A 12,621-nucleotide genomic window follows, 5' to 3' on the forward strand; every position below is an offset into this window, starting at 1 on the left:
TTTGTCCTAGCGATTTGGGACTCATGACTGGAACACCAATTCTTGCCTGTGTTTCCAGCCAGCTAGTTTCAGACCTTCCAGGCTCCCCAATGTTGTGTGCCAATACTTTAAAATAAATCCTATGTATCGCGTATCCTTCTATTTGGGTGTTTCTCTGGAGAAACCTGCCACAACACCCAGCATAACTGATGTCTCCTCGTCCGACTTCTACTCCATAACCAAATCCTGCCACTTCCAACTTGTTCTACTTCCCAATGATGCCTACTGTTCCCCTCCTGGTTCAAGCCATCACCATCGCACTCCTGCGCTCCTGCAAGAACCTGAGCGCCAGATTTTCACAGCCACTTCAATTCCCTCTCCTCCACAGTCATTGTGATTTCTAAAAACTATTAATTAAGCAGATTCTACAAGACAGCATAACTACTCTTGTCAAGGTGACCAGTGGCCTCGCCATCACTACCTCCAGGGGTCAATTCTCAGTATGGTGTCATAGTGGTTACAAGCCGGGCTGCTCTCCAAAAGATCGGCAGTTCAAAACAACCAGCATCTCCTCAGGAGGAAGATGGAGCTTTCTCCTCCCCTACTATGAGTCTGCGTCGAATCAGTAGCAATGAGTTTGCTTGACCAATAACCAGTGCCCGGCTCCGTGGCTCTTTCTTTTCTTCTTCTCCTTCCTTGGTTTGGACTTCTAGGACATCACACTTGCCTAGGACTCCTTCCACCTTCCTCTTTCCTCAGGGTGGGAGCATTGAAATACTCTAACTGGGAGGTTGACCAGTTCCACCGGATATAAAAGCATCAGGAAAATGAATGCCACGGCCGAGGAAGAAGAGCCACAGTGGAGTGACTGTGAGACCCCTGGTTGAAGTGGCGAAGTGGCAAAGGCACCGGAGGCGGCAGCACTTGAGACCATCCGACAGAGCAGGGGCGTCTCTCCGAGATTGTGAGGCAGGCCACAGAAAGAGGGAAGCACAGTACCTTCTGGCAGGAGGCTGGCTTGCAGAGTGGGGTGTCCTTTCAGATAAGGGACTTTGTAACAAGTGTCCCAGCAGGGCAGAGGTCAAGGGACCAAGGAGCTGAGAGGCTGAGGACTGTGCCTCCCAGCATTGAGAAGAAGCCCTGTGGACAAGGGACATATCCTTAATCTTTTCTGAACTTGACTTGTGGGTCACCTTTCTATTTCCCTAATAACAACCGCGGCCCCACCCCCACCCCCATTCATGAGTATTGCCGGTGACTTCTGTGTGGCCATTGCCATCGATTATCAAACCCAGCAGAGAAGTAGGATGCCACGGATGGGCAGTTGGTGTGAGACCGGTAAAGGAGATTGGATGGCGGAGGCCCGTCTGGTTTCGCCGCCTCGCAGGCATCGCGCTTTGGCAACTGTCCAGGTGAGTTCTCCTCTCCCCAGGGGTAGCCAGAGGAGGTCGGACAGTGGCTGGGCATTGCCATTTTGCTCGTCCCTCTTCCTCACGTCCCGAAGTTCTCGGCGCCTACCATCTCTGCCAGCAGACCGAAACCCTAACAGGCTGAGCCCCCTACAGGCTGAGAGTGCTTTGGGTCTTCAGGTTCAAATAATTAAGTTCAAGAGCAAGACAATGATTTACCCAAGGCTCAGTGGCAGCAGAGGGTACATGGTACTAAAGACAAGAATCAGGTGTCTCATGGTGACATCCAAAAGAGCATTGATAACGTTCCATTCATTTAAGAAATACTTAGAGACCATCTATTTTCTATTAGGCACTAAGATTATGACAGTGAACGAAACACCTACGACCCCGAGGCACAGACAACACCTTTAAAATGAGTGTCGCAGCGGGTTCAGCGCCAAATGAAGCAGGGTAAGGGAAACAGGCAGAATAAGGGGTCCGGGGAGAGCAAGTGAGAATAAAAGGGGCAGGGGGCTCGGGGAAGAGGAAGGGCAGGTGTGCCCAGAAGGCCGCTCTGATAAGGCTGGGCACTGGAGCCTTGGCTGGAGGGCCGAGTGGGTGGCCCAGGCTGGCATGGGGGCGGGGAAGAGGCTGAGCTTTTCCGGAAGAAGAAGAAGCCCAGCGGCCAGACTCCCAGGCAGCGGTGAGAGCTAGAAGGCTGCGCGGACCGAGCCGGGGACCGTGTTGGCAGGCCCTGACAAGGTCTGCACATCGGATCCCGGGGAAGCTGGTGCGGAGAACTGAGCAGGTGTGAGTGGTCGTGGTGCTGAGAAGCGGGGGCCCACCGAGATTTCCACACCCCCCCGTGGATTATTCACTCATCCGTGGGCAATTCGGACCTCCTTCTCTTTCTCATCCGTCTGTCCGTCCCGTCCACGGGCCACGCCGCCTCTCCCCGCCCCCTCCCCCAGCCCAGCGTCACTTACTGGGACAAAAATGCTGCCCGCGAAGAAAAGAGTTTGCAGCTCCCCATACGGTCCGCTGCAGACTTAGCGAAGCTCCCGAGGGCGGGGGCCAATCTCCCAATTCCCCCCCGCCCCCTCCACCAGGTAAAGCGCGCGCGGGGCCGTCTCTCAACCCCCCTGCACCCCGCGTTGACAAACGCATAGATCGCCTGCCCGTCCCAGCCCGGCTGCCTCCGCCAGGCGCCCCCGCGCTTCGGGGACCCCGGGTCTGGGTCTGCGCTGGTCCGGGCACGCAGGATGGGCGCGCCCCCGGCCGCTGCCCCGGCCCAGCCTGCCCGCCACCGGCCGGACCAGCTCACTCACCCGCCGCCGCCGCCGCTGTGAGCCGGCCCGCTGCCGGGTCGGCGCCGCTGCCTCTCGGTTTCGTTTTCCCCTCGGACTCCGCCTTCTGCGCGGGCCGCCCGGCCTCCCTGCCCGCACATGCCCGCGTCGGTCCTGGGGTGGGGAAATGGGCGCCTCCACCCCGCCGGCCGCCCGGTGCGGGCAGGAAGCCCAAGGCCCCTAGTCGCCGGCGGCTGGCCAAGCGCTCGCTGAGCCGAGCTTCGTGATCCGGGGAAGGTCCCGCGAGCCCGTTAGGGTTCTCACGGCAAAGTCGGGGGTTCAAACCCACCCACCGGGCAATCCCGGACGAAAGAGGAGGCCGTCTGATTAAAGATCTGCAGAGTTGGGAACCCTACGTAGATGGCATCTCTGGACGACGGAAAAAGGGGTATACCACATGGTGGACTCTAGATTGCCACCCCAAATTCAGGGACAGGAGACCTGGCAAACTACTCCCAGAAAGACTGCAGCCAAGAAACCCCAAGGGGACAGGTCTGTTCTGTCATCTAGGGTCGTTATGAGCAGGAGTAGCGGATTCTGCTCAAAGACACACTAGCCAGTTCCAACAAGCGACCATTTGTACAAACCACCAGCTGGCCCCCAGCCATCCTCACAATTGCTCTGGTGTTAGCCCATCGTTGCAGGCACTGTGTCAATCCCTCTTGTCGAGGGATTCTTTGTCACTGCCCCTGTACTTCATCAAACATGATGTCCTTCTCCAGTCAGTATACTGAGCAAATAATCCAAGAAACTGGACTCACTCAGGAAATTTTAATAACAATGGCCTTCCACATGCAAATAACACAACCTTGCTTTGCCAGGTGAACTTGAAGCACTTGTTGACGAGAATCAAAGATCGCAGCCTTCGATATGGATCACAACTCAATGCAAAGAAAACAAAACTCACAACTGGGAAAAAAAGGCATTATCCATGGAGAAAAGACTCGTCATTTTACTTGGATCCACAGTTAATGCTCGTGGAAGCAGCAGTCAGGAAATCAAATAATGGGAAATTTGGGGCACAAGACACCTTTAGTGATGAGCAAGGAGGTTGCCTTGAGGGTGAAGGTGAACCTAATCCAAGCCATGATATTCTTGAGTTACTTCATCTGGATGTGAAAGTTGGACAATGAATAAAGAAGACCACATAAGAATGGATCATCATGGTGCTGTCAAAGAACCATGGACTGTCAGAAGAACAAACAAATATGTATGGAGACTTCATCTCCCATGCTTTGGCCATGTTAACCGGAGAGACTCATTCCTGGAAAAGGGCATCATGCTTGGTAAAGTAGAGGGGTGGAGAACAAGAGGAAGAGCCTTAAGGAAATGGATTGACACCGGGGCTGTAACAAAGGGCTCAAACTTAACAGTAGTGATCACACCGGACTGGGCAGTCGTTCCGTACTGTACACAGAGTATGTATGGGTTGGTTGTCAACTAACGCTAGCCTCACCAACAAGGGAATATCGTTTTCCCAAGTATGCAATGGAATCAGGGAAGAGCCTGAGACTGAGAGGGACGCTTGGGGTTTCTCCTAGTAATTCCACATTCATCATCAATGTCAATTCAAGTCTTCAGCTGTCCAACACAGATTGGATTGTTAAGGAAGGTCTCAGGTCCTTCAGCATTGAAGGATTTTATCACTCCACTAGCTGGCTAGCTTTCCGAGGGCAAGAGGAACATAGCAGAGAGAAGCTGTAGACATCAACTATGGGCTCAGAATCATTTGTAGAACAAAGGACTATAGAAGTTATGCATGTTTGTTTCCTTGATGTGTGTACTAATGAATTTGTTATTATTTGTCCCATTTCTTTTATGAAGATTTGTTGGTTGTGGGTAATTTTATAAAAATAACTTTTAAGATAGAGTGTCTTCTGGTAGGCTTTCTATTGAAATAGAAAAGGAGTATCACATGGCAAAAAGCATGTAGCTTTATGGGGAGAGGGGAGCCTTGATTTCATTTGGGAGGGCAAACTAAGAGGGGAGCATATCGTTGTTGCTTGCTTGAAAGATTATTGGTTGGAGTGGGCTATGCTAGATATTGTTAACACTTATCTAGTTTCCTTTCTCATTTCCTCTGTAGCTCCTCATCATCTAGATTATAATATATAAAACTATATTTTCTATCATTTTGTGGGGTTAATGGTCTGCATGTAATTTGCCAACGACGAGCAGTGGCAGAAGATTTGGAAGACAGAAGAGAGGAGAAGGCCATCTTCTGACAGCGCAAGCTGACAAGCAAACTGTCATGCCCAGGGACATTTGCAGGGACTCAAATCCAGCCCCTTAGTCAATTGCCACGGACACGGGACATCCATGGAGGTCGTAGTGGCAGCTATCGCGGGAGCCTTCTGGTTTCTATTCCTCCAGTCCAACGATTACAGAAGTACTAATTTCCGATGAGGGGACTCCTGATGGTGTAGTGGTTATGAGTTAGGCTGCTAACGGCAAGGTCAGCAGTTTGAAACCACCCGCCAGTCCGAGGGAGAAAGATGAGGCTTTCTCCTTCTGTAACTAGGCCCAGCCTCAGAAACTCGCAGGGGCAGTTCTACATTGCCCCGAGGGTGGCTATGAGTCAGAATTGATTCATGGGAGTGAGCTTTGTTTTGTTTCCCCCAGGAATTTCCTACTAAATCTGTTTGACATCCCTCAGGTGTGTTTTTGTTTCCTAGGTTGCTGTTGGAAGCCCCCAGTGAGTGCATTCAGATTCGTGGTGACACCAAGTGTTACAGGGGCGGAGGGCTCTCTCGGTGCTGTTTAGCTGGCATCTTAGCGAAAGATCTACAGGCTATTTCTTCTAAGGTACCACTGGGTGGGTTGGCAGCCAAAGGCAAATCATTTGCTCACCTAGGGACGGCCTGGTTTCCTGTCCTGAACACAAAGTAAGACATCTGAGAAACCCCCTGCAAAAGGAGGCTGCACGGAGGGATTAGATTTGGGAAGGGAGTATTAAGAACCACTTCCTTATTGAGCCCTGGATAGAGCGACGCCTGAAGCTACACCCACCTCGGACTGTTCATTTAAAGCGTCCCTCCTCCTGTTTCCCCCCGTACCCCAATTTGGGCTCGATTTCTGTTGATGACCTCAAAACCATTTTAACTGCTCTGATATACTAAAAGACCCTTGGGGGGGGGATAATCTCTTCATTTATTAATGCATTCCACAAATATTTATTTACTGTGTGCATCATTTTGCTGGAAATACAAAGCACAAAAATGACTCCATATGTTTGTTTATAAGAAATGAACTTTGGGGGTGGGGTGGGGGGGTAAGGAAGTGGTGTTAACAAACCCAGGGACAAGGGAAAAACATGAGACCCCAAATGGTAGAGAGGGGGCAGTGGGAGGCCTGGTGGGAAATGATCAAGGGTAAGGTTGCTTAGAGAAGAGGTATACTCTAGCCCAGGTGGCGACGAAGCATGGTAGTAGGGCAGGAGGAAAGTCAAGGGAGATGGAGGAAAGAGCTAGGAGTCAAAGGGCATTTATGGAGGTCTAGACAAAGACATGTACACGCAAATATATATAGGAGGATGGGGAAATAGATCTATGTGTCTATATTTATAGGTCAAGTATTAAGGTGGTGGAAGGCCCTTGGGCCTCTACTCAAACACTCCCTCAATGCATGAATACCTTCTTTTATTAAATTGGAACTCTATGATGCTCACTCTCCCGACACAACTGCTGGAGTCAAAGTGGGTGAACAAGTAAATGTGGTGAAGAAAGCTGATGGTGCCCGGCTATCAAAAGAGATAGTGACTGGGGTCTTAAAGGCTTGAAGATAAACAAGCGGCCATCTAGCTCAGAAGCAACAAAGTCCACATGGAAGAACACACCAGCCTGTGTGATCGAGTGGTCCCAAAGGGATCAGTTACCAGGCATCAAAGAACAAAAAATCATATCATTGGCTGTACACCTCCATGATAGGATCGCTGAAGACAAATGGGTGCATAAGCAAACGTGGTGAAGAAAGCTGATGGTGCCCTGCTATCAAAAGAGATAGTGTCTGGGGTCTTAAAGGCTTGAAGGTGAACAAGCGGCCATCTAGCTCAGAAGCAAATAAGCCCACATGGAAGAAGCACACCGGCCAGTGCGATCACGAGGTGCCAAGGGACCAGGTATAAGGCATCATGCAAAAAAAAAAAAGATATGTGTGTGTTTGTATGTGTATATATGTATATGTATATATGTATATATATGTATATATATGTATATATATATATATATATACCATATTAAATGAAGGGGGAAGTGCAGAGTGAAGACCCAAGACCCAAGTGTCGGCCAATGGAGATCCCCTCATAGAGGGGTTTAGGAGAGGAGATGGGTTAATTAGGGTGTAAGGTAGTACCGATGAAGAACACAGCTTTCCCCCAGATCCTGGATGCTTCCTCCCCCTAACTACCATGATCCGAATTCTACCTTGCAGGGCTGGATAGGACAGAGGCTGTACACTGGTACATATGAGGGCTGGAGGTACAGGGAATCCAGGGTGGATGATACCTTCAGGACCAAGGGTGTGAGGGACGATGCTGGGAGAGTGGAGGGTGAGTGGGTTGGAAAGGGGGAACTGATTACAAGGATCCACATGTGACCTCTTCCCTGGGAGAGGGACAGCAGAGAAGGGGGGAAGGGAGACTCCGGATAGGGCAAGATATGACAAAATAACGATGTATAAATTACCAAGGGCACATGAGGGAGGGGAGAAAGGGGAGGGAGGGGAAAAAAAAAAGAGGACCTGATGCAAGGGGCTTAAGTGGAGAGCAAATGCCTTGAGAATGATTGGGGCAGGGAATGTATGGATGTGCTTTATACAATTGATGTATGTATATGTATGGATGGTGATAAGAGTTGTATGAGTCCCTAATAAAATGTGAAAAAAGAAAAGAGGAGGAAAAAAAATGATTAGGGCAAAGACTGTACAGATGTGCTTTATACAATTGATGTATGTATATGTATGAATTGTGATAAGAATTGTATGAGCCCCAATAAATTGTTAAAAAAAAAAAAAGAAATGAACTTCTACGGGAAGGGGAGCAATTTCTAAAGGAAGATCATTTGGACACTGTGTAGACAGACAGACAGACAAGTAGGTGGATAGAGATAGTGTGACGGTCGGGGAGAATATCCAGGAAGGTTCTTTCTCTTTTTTTTAAATTAAATTTTAAAACATTTAATTTATTTATTTGGTTCTTTCTCTTATCCAGTAAGACTAGTACGACAAGCGAATGATTCAATAGAAGAACATAGCGTTTTTCAGGAAATAGAAAGAAACCGCTCTCTCTCCAGTGAGTTATTTCTGCACCTGGACTTCCTAAAAAATCAAAACAAACAACTTGAGAGTTGCCTGGACAGATAATGTGATTACTTCGACTAGCCCATTTTCCCCAGATATGGAATGAAAAAGCACACTCAGTCACTCTTCTTGCTGACAGTGTTCTTTTGGATTCATTCTGATATGATTTAGCAGGAGTACTTCCGAGATCCCTCCAGTCTCAAGCGACAGAGCAAGTGAACAGAAGCATCTTTGTTAACTGTCCAAGATGGCCTTGCTAGATGATCAGTATGGCTAGTGACCCACCGTCCATCCACAGGTTTGCTCATCCATCTCACAAAATGCACAGGGGTGAACCACAAAATGCACAGGGGTAAACCAACTAAGCAGATGCAGACACACGAATCTTGTGTGTGTGTTAAATACAATTCCCTTATAGTGTAGCAGATGAAAATCCATCCCTGCTGTTCCTGTGTTGGGAGATTGCTGAGGGTCAGCATTATTTGGTACCGTGTCTCTCCTGGCTCTTTGCTTTCAAATACTGCCGATGAATTTATTTGCTTCGCTCACTTCTAAGGTCTTGTTTATCTTCCTTCAGTCCACACATGTACATGGTTAGGAAATCATTATCGGTTTATTTATATTGATATGGTGGGTGGACCCGAAGTAAGACCGTTAACTTATCAAATTCTCAGTTCATTTATGTTTGCCCATTTCCAAGGATGTGTTCGGGGATTTTCCAGGGGCCAAGGATCCCCCATCTGATGGAAGGTGGAAGGATGAACACATTTCCTGTTCTTACGATTCTCATTTTTATAATGGGAGGAGTGGATGAGATGCTGACAAAGTTTCTTCCAGGTATGACTTTCTTTAATTCGACTTTAAATAATCTCACCACAACAGGATGCAGATCAGGATGTGAATCTCATTTTAATGGCAGAGGCAAAGCCCACCTAACTCATAACATTTTAAAAATTGCTTTAACCTTGGGGATGGTGGTGATTGCCTTAAAAATTTCGGGTCTTCTCTCCATTTATTGACATTTAAATGACAAAATATTTCAAACATGGGGGGGAAACTGTAGAGGTGAACCTAACGAACATTTCAAACGCCTCCCCCTGCTGTTTCTTGGGCACATCCCTGGTGCCCATCAGCAATGTCTGATCACCCTTCCTTCTCACTGTCTCCATGTGGCTTCCATCACATCACGTCTCCTACGGGCTGCTACCTCTCAGTCATCTTTGCTGGCTCTTCTCCCGCCCGCCCTCTGACTGCTCAAGGCTCCGTGACTCAACCTTTGGGCTCCTTTTCTTTGGTTAAATCTCTTTGTTGCTTTCACCCAGTTTTGAGGATTTAAATCCTGTCTGTGGTGGCGGTGGTTGGTTGTGCTGTCCAGTTGACTCTGACTCATAGACACCCGTGGACAACAGAAGGAAAGGTTCTCAGGGCCAGTGTCGTCTTGACCATCGGTATCTGTGTCCATCATGGCAACCATAGTGTGTTGAATGCCTTCAACCTAGGGGCTCATATGTCAGCACCACACTTGAATATCTACATCTATCTATAAAATTTTTCCTTTTCCCCTATCATTTTATTGGGGGGTTCTTACAGCTCTTATAACAATCCATACATCCATTGTGTCAAGCACATTAGCACGTATATTGCCATCATCCTCTTCAGAACATTTCCTTTTTACTTGAGCCCTTGGAATTAGCTCACTTTTTCCTTCCCTCTCCCCCCTTCCCACCTCATGAACCCTTGATAAATTATAAATGATTACTTTCATATCTTACACCATCTGCTGTCTCCCATCACCCATGTTTCTGTTGTTCATCACCCTGGGTGTGTGGGGGGCGGGGGTGTTATACTTCATTCATTGTGATCAATTCCCCCTTTCTCCCACCTTCTCCCTACCCTCCTGGTATCACTACTCCCAGTATTGTTCCTGGGGGGTTTATCTATCCTGGATTCCCTGTGTCCAGAGCTGTATCTGTACCAGTGTACATGCTCTGGTCTAACCAGATTTGTAAGGTAGAACTGGGGTCATGATAGTGGGGGGAAGAATTAGAGGAGTGTTTTGTTTCATTGGTGCTATACTGCACCCTGGCTGGCTCATCCCTTCCTTGTGACCCTTCTGTGAGGGATGTCCAATTGTCTACAGGTGGGCTTTGTGTCTCCACACTGCCCGCCCTGCCCCTCCCCCTCATTCTCATCCATATGATTGCTTGGCCTAACAATATTTTATTGTGATCCAAAGACGTTCCTTGGCTAATTTTCAGAAGTAGATACACAGATCTTTCTCCCTTAATGTCCCCCCTCCCCCGCCCAAAACTCACTGCTATCAAGGCAATTCCAATTCATAGCCTACAGGAGAGGGTAGAACTGTTCTTGTGGGTTTCCAAGAGTGTAACTCTTTATAGGAGTGGAAAGCCTCATCTTCCTCCTGAGGAGCAGCTGATGGTTTTGAACTGTTGACCTTGTGGTTAGCAGTCCAACACTTAACCACTATGCCACCAGGATTCCTGCCTTTCTCCCTAGTCTGACTTGATCTGGAAACTGTCCACCGTGAATAACCCCGATGGTATTTGAAATACCGGCGGTATAGTTGCCAGCATTAGATCCACACAGGAGCCACCACAATACAGTAAACTAATAAACACGGAATGCGCATATTATTTCCATGCTGAGAACTTGCAAATTTATAGCCAAGGTCATTCTGCTAAATTCCAGATTCATATATTTAACTTTCTTTTCAGCATTTTCACTCTGTGACAGTTATGGATGGAATTCTCTACTTCTAAAATACTATGTTTTGAAGTCCTAATTGTAAATGTGAATGTGATCCATCCTGTTTGGCTTTTCTTTTGTTATGTTAATAAGGTCACAACAGTGTAGGGTGGATCTTATACCTAATATTTTTATCTAAAACCAAACCAAACTCACTGCCATCCAGGCAATGAGTCAATGCTGACTCATAGTAACCCCCCCCCCCCCCAAGTCTTTCTCCGGAAGCAGCTGCTGGTGGTTTCGAACTGCTGGCACTAGGATCACAACTCAACTTGTAAACAGTTACCAACAGGGTTCCTAATAATTTTATAAAAGACAAAAATAGTCGCAGACACACCAGGGAAAGACGTTCTAAGGAAATAAATTGGGGCGTTTCAGGGCTCACCTCCTCTGTTTACTTCGCTCAGTACATCATTCTCTGTTTCCAGAGTTTGAAGACCGCTGCTGCAGAGATTTTGTCCAGTTTTCTAATTGTTGTGGTGAAAGGATAATCCCCATAGCAGCTCATCTTTCATTTCCAGATGCCTCTCACTTTCTTTTCATCTATATATTTCCCAATTATACATCTTCCTCATGACATATTTATTGGCCATCTGATTTTTCCCTTTTATAAATTTTCTATCTATATCCTTTAGCTTATTTTTCAATTGTTTCCTTTCTTGTATAATGATTGATTTATAATTATTCTTATACTGTATATAATTATTTGTAATTATTAGTGATAATAATTTAAATTATTTATTATTCTTATTTTTTTGGTAGTATAGATGTAAGTTTTTGTTTAGTATCTTCTTCCAGTCTATGTTATATCATGTCACCCATCTCATTTATTTTCACTTTTGAAATGGTTCATTTTTTACCAAAGTGTTAAATCAGTGGTTCTCAACCTGTGGGTTGATCCCTTTGGGGGTCAGATGACTCTTCCACAGGGGTTGCCTGATTCATGACAGTAGCAAAATTACAGTGATGAAGTAGCAATGAAAATAATTTGATGGTTGGGGGTCACCACAACATGATTTATTAAAGGGTCTTGGTGTTAGGAAGGTTGAGAACCACTGTGTTAAATGGTAATGTCCTGTGGGAGTATAAAAGAAGCCCTGGTGTCGTAGTGGTTACACTTTGAGCTGCAAAACCACAAGGTCAGCTGTTCAACACCACCAGCCATTCTAAGGGGCAAAGACGGGACTTTCTACTCCCTTATAAGGTTTTAACATGAGAAATTCACAGGAGCAGTTCTACTCTGTCCTACAAGGTTGTTATGAGTTGAAACTGACTCTATGGCAGTGAGTTTGTATGTTTATACCCATGAATACATATAACTTTGAAATAAGTTAAATACATGAAATAAGGTATTTACCTTTGCTGCAGATATATCCAGGCATATGGTGGAGCATACAGGCAGGGGGTGGGGGGGGGGGAGTAATGAAAAGCTCTTAGATACAACCAAAAGCCTCAAGGAAATGGGTCACAGGGCCTTTGGACTCAAGGCTACAGTCCTGGAGGAAACCATGGACAATTAGCATAACATAGTCCATCCACAAAGATAATGTTCTAGTTCTTTCTTTGGTGAGTCATGGCTGATGTATTAAAAACTCACTAGTGGCCACGGAAGGTCACCTGCGATGCCACTCTGGTCTCTCCCTGTCTGGGAGAAAGAAGGGTGAAGAAAGCAAAGACCCATGGATACAATTAGTTCAGCGAACCAGTGGACCATTCCAAGGTTCGATCTAGGACCATACATTCTCCTAGATGGTGCCTGGCTACAGGCAATTATTCGGAAAGGGATCACATCAGAACCTGGCCAAAAATATGGAACAAAGCTCAAAATCATAATAAACGAGGCT

At 46.9% G+C, this 12,621-nt stretch overlaps 1 protein-coding gene across 3 annotated transcripts in view; it reads right to left on the reverse strand.

Moving 5' to 3' along the window:
• Window positions 1–2,886, reverse strand: part of EIF2AK2 (eukaryotic translation initiation factor 2 alpha kinase 2) — a 39,600-nt gene extending 36,714 nt beyond the window's left edge. The window contains exons 1-2 of one of the 3 annotated variants that reach the window (XM_075535317.1): window positions 2,699–2,886; window positions 979–1,119 (exon numbers count right to left, since the gene is read on the reverse strand). The gene's annotated coding sequence lies outside the window, so the exon portion shown is untranslated. Of the gene's footprint in view, window positions 1–460; window positions 847–978; window positions 1,120–2,698 lie in introns of those variants that run through there. The other 2 variants (XM_075535316.1, XM_075535318.1) reach the window with 2 other exon arrangements.
• Window positions 2,887–12,621: the final 9,735 nt, after the last annotated feature.

This window comes from Tenrec ecaudatus, chromosome 17 (genome assembly GCF_050624435.1).
Source record: "Tenrec ecaudatus isolate mTenEca1 chromosome 17, mTenEca1.hap1, whole genome shotgun sequence".
Lineage (NCBI taxonomy): Eukaryota > Metazoa > Chordata > Mammalia > Afrosoricida > Tenrecidae > Tenrec > Tenrec ecaudatus.